Genomic DNA, 6,599 nt, shown 5'->3' with positions numbered 1-6,599 from the left:
TTACCTCACAACATCCCACAAGTTGATACAAACAATTCATTGTAAACATCAACTAGTTTTGCATTAAGCATTAACTGAATTTATGTTAGTTGATATGCTTAATCCCATACCACTGTTTCATGATTTAAACATAAACTTCTTAATTCAATTACTAAGTTTAAAAATAAGCAACTTGAATTGTCTGTAACAAAGTCATCACACAAACTTCCTTAAGTGTTCTCAACCAGTCCTACCTATGCATAACGGAGAGTTATCATAACTGACATACTTATTTTTTTTTTTATAACACTATGCCATGATTTAAACCTCAAATCCCATAAATCAATTGCAAATTAAATATGAGCAACTTGCATCATTCACATCCTAACCAAAACAGCAACTTTCTGAAGAGTCTCCTACTCCGGTCTACCTTTGCTTCCTAGGATTTATTCTGTGTTACCGTAACTTCTGAGATGTTAAAATGAGTTTAATCACTACTGAACAACCTTAGAACAGCCCCTAAATAAATCTGGAATTCATAAAACCCAACCACAGTAGCCCAGACACATGCAGAAAATAAAAAACTAGAAGAAGCATGAAGGGAGCCACCTCCAACCCACTTGGAGCCGGCTCCAAACCACTTGGAGCCACCTCCAAGTCTCTTTGAGCCGGCTCCAAAATATTTTGGAGCCGCCTCCAACTTCCTCCTTTCCTCTCTACTTTTTCTCTTCAACTACGTCTTCTCCGGTGACGTCTAGTTTGATCCGTCCTTAACTCCAATGATTTCTACTAATTAAAATTAAGCCCTAGTGTGTTCTAAAGTTAATTAAATTCATTAATCAATGACCAACATCAATCAATACAAGAAGTATGCAAGAAAGAATTAAACTGGATCACTTAACCATTCATAAACACATACTGTTTCAAGTAGACAACCATGCGAACCTGATTAATTTTAAGGGTTCCCAATGTGTTTTAGAACTAATGAGATTCTTTATCCATCAATTTACATCATTTAACTCACAAATTATGTAAAAAGAATGCAAAACAAACAATTTACAGTTCATGAACACATGTTAATTAAACAGTGCAAGCATGCGAACCAGATTGATTTTAGATCTTTATTTACTCCTGGAATTATACTAGAGATGCAAAGAACACAAGTCAAAGGGAGAGAGATGGGATTAGAACTTGCTTTTGAGGTTTGGGTTCAAAACCTCTACGTTATCTTCCTAAATTCTCTGGTCATCTTCCTAAATTCTCCGGTGACTCCTACTGTCCTCAACTCCTCTGTTTCCTCCTTGGTTCAACACACGAACCAACACTCCTTTGCCAAACCCTAGGTTTCCTCTCTATTTCCCTCTTAAACCTCTCTCTGTTTTGCCCTACCTCTAGTACGTGTATAGGGTTCTAAGACCCTTAACAGATTATACATGTATATATATGGGCTTATAAAACTTAACCCTAGTTCTAATTGTAATACAAGGATGCAACTGACAAAATATTTAATTCTACTCTAAGTCGGCTAAAAACGTGACTACTCAGAAACAAAACCCTAAATAACAATTAAAGTAAATAAAACTAATTTAATTACACAATCAATTAATCAACCAATTAAATTAAAACAAATAAACAATTAAGTTAAATAAAATTTAAATCACAATTAAATAATTACAGCAAAATAAATAACCAATTAAAGCAAACCAAACAAACAATTTCAATTAAACACTTAATCAATTAAGCAACAAAACACATAAGTCACATAAATAAATAAAAATGTAATAAAAAACAAAATTAATTTTTTCTTTTATCCTTTTGAAAACTAATTATAAGGTGTGAGTGTACTTTATCCAAGATTTAAATGCATGACACACACAAGGAAAAAAACAGGAAGGAAAAATCAAAATCCAGAGCCGCATATCGTATACTTTTCGGAAAGGTGCAATAATGAACCATAGATGTCTGTACTCTGTAGGACAAGAAATGTGAGGCTGAGAGTGAGTGAAGCAATGGTCACCGTCTCGCCAATCCGACTTTCCCTCTCCAATTATTAATTGCATTTTCTTTCTGGACTTCATCTCTTCTCTCTGGACTTCATCTCTCCTCACATGCGCCTGACAAAGGCATTCATTTCAGACGTACAGTTTTCCTTCTATATATTTATTGCCCACAAAATACTATATATGAAGTAAAAGCACATGTACACGTACTATTTTTTTCTGTTTTTTATTACAAATTTCCAAATTTTGGACAACCCATTAAATTTCAACAATTCAACCCAGCGCCAGCTCAAGTTAGTAACGATCGCTTGAATTGCTTCGGAAGCTGCAGGTGAGCCCTCGCAACAGAGACAGTCCCCGATGTATGTTAGCTAGATTGGAGCGCAGGATAGCATAGATGCCGCTAGGGCTGCAAGTCGGACTGACCCAACCTAGCCCAGACCCAACCCAACTTTAACCCGAATCGGGTTGGGTTGGGCCAGCCCGAATTGAATCAAACATGGGTTATGGTAAAACCCAGCCCGAATATTTTCGGGTCAGTCGAGTCGGGTTGACGGGTTGAGTTTTTTTAAAAATTAATTAATTAATTTTTTTTTTTGAAAATTTATATATATTATATAGATATATAGAGATATATTATATATATTTGATTATATTATTATTAGTATTATTATTTTTATCCAAATTATATTATTATTAAAAAACAACAAAATTTTAGGACAAATCATTTTAGCCTCCACAATCGCAGGTCTCATTCTCAACTCTCTCTCTCTGCAACTGCAAACTACAAAATCTACAAGAATCAGAAGTTCAAAACCCATATATTTTCAGATCTATCTGCAAGAATCAGAAGTTCAAAACCCATATATTTTCAGATCTCAGTGTTAATTTTATTTATTTATTTTAAAACCCAGATGTGGTCCCTCTAAATCATCACCACCACTCGCCGGAATCTGATGCTAACTGCAGAACTCCTCTTCCGCCGCCACCTGAAGAAGAAACTGTCAAAGAAGTGCTCTCCGAGATACACATTCCGAAACCACCCATTTCTACACAGATCGAACCCACCAACAACAAGCTGCCTAAAGTCGATGAAGCCAAGATCCAACCAATGGCTGTGATTAAACCAACAAATGATATCATCTCTGAGGTTTCAGACTTGTACAGTTTCAGTGAGAGTTTCTCGACGATGACGGTGACTGATAAAGGAGATGACGACGGAGAAGTGAACCAGAGAGTCGAGAGGTCCCTGCGAAGGTCTCAAAGAGACGGCCGTCCTCTGGCGAAATCGCCGGAGCGAGGGAGAGGAAACCCAGATCTCAGGCGAGGAGGTAGGCGCTATCGCCAGAAAGAAGCAACATCGCCGGATAGGTCCCTTTTTCATGTTGGGGACAACGGCAGAGAGAGAAAGAGAAAGAAGAAAGAGGAGAGAGAAAGGAGAGAAAAAAAAAATAATAATTTTGGGTTAGGTTCGGGTTGAGCCCGAGCCCAACCCGATTTGACAAAACCCAACCCGAACATGAACCCGATTTGTGAATTGTTTGTCCAGATTGCAAAATTTCTGGGTTGGGGCTGGGCTGGGCTGGGCTGGGTTAACCGGCCCAAGTTGCAACCCTAAATGCAGCACAGAAGATGCAAATCAAGGTGAGGGAGTCAACCATGGTGCGTCCGGCAGAGAATACCTCGACACAGAGGCTGTGGATCTCGAGTTTGGATATGGTGCCGTCCAACTTCCACACCCCGAGTGTCTACTTCTACAGGCCCACCGGTTCATGTAACTTCTTCGACGCGGGAGTGCTAAAACGCTCCCTGAGCAGAGCTCTCATGTCGTTTTACCCGGTGGCCGGGCAATTTAGGAGGGATGAGGATGGCCGGACCGAGATTTACTGCAACGGCGACGGTGTACTCTTCGTGGTGGCTAAGACGGACTCCACCGTGGATGATTTGGGTGACTTTGCACCCACTTCCAAACTCTGGTGTCTCATTCCGGCTGTTGATTACTCTGGTGGGATTGAATCCTTTCCTCTCCTAGTGTTGCAGGTACATTTTTGTTTTGGTATATTACTATTATTAGTCTAAATTAAGAAAAACATGCAATCTAGCTTGCTATTTTTTGGATCATTCACTGATGATAGTTGTAGTTGATCGATATGTTGACCCAGAAATTTTTGTGAGGAAGGGCTGCTTTTTAATTTATGGATATAAAATTATATGATGAGTTTATTTTTGTAATTTTAATAGAGTATTTTTCATAAATTTTAAAAAATTTAAAGTATAAAATGAAAAAAAAAAATATGAGTGGGGCAAATTATAATTCTAGTGGGGGCATTTTCATAAATTATCAAAATTTGAAGTACAAAATGCTAAAAAAAAGAATCCAGTGGGGTCAAATTGTAATTTTAGGAGGGGCATTTTCATAAATTTTTTAAAAATTAGGGTATAAAATATAAATATTAAAAATCCAGGGGTCCCATGCTGTGTCCAACTCTTGAGTCTCTGCTCAATATTCATTAAATATGAGCTAGCTAGTTTTAGTATGATGATATTTTGTTTGTTTTGGTTCTGAATTAACAGCTCACACGTTTCAAATGTGGTGGTGTTTCGCTTGGCGTTGGTATGCAACATCGCGCGACAGACGGTGCTTCTGGTCTCCACTTTATCAACACATGGTCCGACATGGCTCGTGGTCTAGACCTCAAGATACCGCCATTCATCGACCGGACCCTCGTAGCTGCCCGTGACCAACCCCAGCCTGCATTCCACCACATTGAATACCAACCCTCTCCCGCTATGAAAGCTTCTCTCCAAACAACTGAATCCCAATCAGCTGCTGTTTCCATTTTCAAGTTAACCCGGGACCAGCTCAACATTCTCAAAGGCAAGTCAAAGGTAGATGGGAATATAGCTAGTTTTAGCTCATTTGAAATCCTAGCAGGTCATGTGTGGCGTTGTGTATGCAAAGCGCGTTGTGTATGCAAAGCACGTGGACTCTCAGACGATCGAGAAACAAAGTTGTACGTTGCCGTAGATGGACGGTCCAGGCTCCAACCTCCACTCCCACCTGGTTATTTTGGCAATGTGATTTTCCATGCCAGTACTATTGCACTAGCCGGTGAATTTCAATCAACCCACTTTCTCATGCCGCCACTCGAATTCACGATGCAATAGTGCGGATGGACAACCAGTATTTAAGGTCAGCTCTTGATTACTTGGAATTGCAGCACCAATCTGATCTAAGGGGTGTTGTCCGTTCTGCCCATACTTTTAGGTGTCCCAACCTCGGGGTAAACAGTTGGGCTAAGCTGCCTGTCCATGATGCAGATTTTGGCTGGGGCAAGCCAATTTTCATGGGACCTGGTTGGATTCCATATGACGGATTAGCATTTGTATTACCCAGTCCCACTAATGATGGGAGCTTATCTATCACAATATCGCTGCAAACCCAGCACATGAAACCCTTCCAAGAATTATTGTATGATTTTTAAAGACATGAGCCAGCTTACAACCTGTTGCTGGTTATACCGCAAGACATGTAGTCCAATGGTATAATCTTTCTCAAAGTGGAGGGTATAACTTTCAATTCTAAAAAAGGAGGGGAATGTTTCGAGCTTGAGCCTGAGTGTGAGTGTAGGCTAAAAAGTATGTGTGAGTGAAGATATGAATGTGTTTCTTATCAATATTATAAATCAGTGCAGGTTATATATCTACCTGATCGGCTTCAAAGATGCAAGTTTTATTTTATTTTTTTCCTTTGGTGATTGTGATCTTTTCCAAGTTTATTTGTTTTTTACTTGTTTATGGTTTTCTATTTTTTTTCTTTTTCCTTTTTTTTTTTTTGCCCTTTTTCTGTTGTTATCTTTGCAATTTAAATTGTGGTTGTTACATTGTAATAGAAATCTGAAATTGTATTTGTATTGTTGAACCTTCTGGTGATGGGTAACTCAAGATTTATTTGTGTAATTAATTATGATTGCATGTAATGAAGGTACGTTTTGGTGCGCATATGTTTGATGGAAACTTTGATTTTATAGGGAATGATTTAAGTCATTTTTTTGGTGGTTTAAGGTGTTGGGAAATGTGTTTAGTTTTACAAAATTTTCGAGCGATTTTGATTCATAGATCTTGATAAATTTTATATAAAAATAAAATATGATTTATCATTCAATTAACAGATTGAATACTTACATCAATGATCTGAGTAACCCTTTCAATCTTTCCTCTAAAATGAATGTTATCACTTATTGTAGATCCCTTAGCAAGATGTCTTCTCCTTGGATCTTAATCTTCTTGGTAATTGTTTTGCCTTTAGAAATCACTCATAAGCCTCCATGAACGACCTTGGAAAAATAGGCTTGTGGGAGTTTCTATTAGATAAGAATACTAACCTTAATTTTCTAGAGAGAGAAAATATATTCCTTTTCCTTTTTCTAAAAAAAAAACACTCCTAAAATATACATAGACCATATATATATATAGGCAACATAAGGATAAGGAAACAATAAATCCTTCTCAATCTCTAATTCACATGTCTCAAATCTAATAGGATTCCAATATCAAGTTGGGCTATGAATGAGAATCCTTTGGGCTTGTTATTTTATTGGTTACAATGAATTAATAATT

General features: G+C 37.8%; 1 pseudogene; it reads left to right on the top strand.

Moving 5' to 3' along the window:
* Positions 1 to 3,596: 3,596 nt before the first annotated feature.
* LOC132286301 (shikimate O-hydroxycinnamoyltransferase-like) lies at positions 3,597 to 6,056 on the top strand (annotated as a pseudogene).
* Positions 6,057 to 6,599: the final 543 nt, after the last annotated feature.

The sequence above is a fragment of the Cornus florida genome, unplaced genomic scaffold (assembly GCF_030987335.1).
Source record: "Cornus florida cultivar Cherokee Brave unplaced genomic scaffold, ASM3098733v1 CherokeeBrave_3.0.0_Hap2_Chr11, whole genome shotgun sequence".
Taxonomy (NCBI): domain Eukaryota; kingdom Viridiplantae; phylum Streptophyta; class Magnoliopsida; order Cornales; family Cornaceae; genus Cornus; species Cornus florida.
This window is presented reverse-complemented; position numbering and strand designations above follow the sequence as displayed.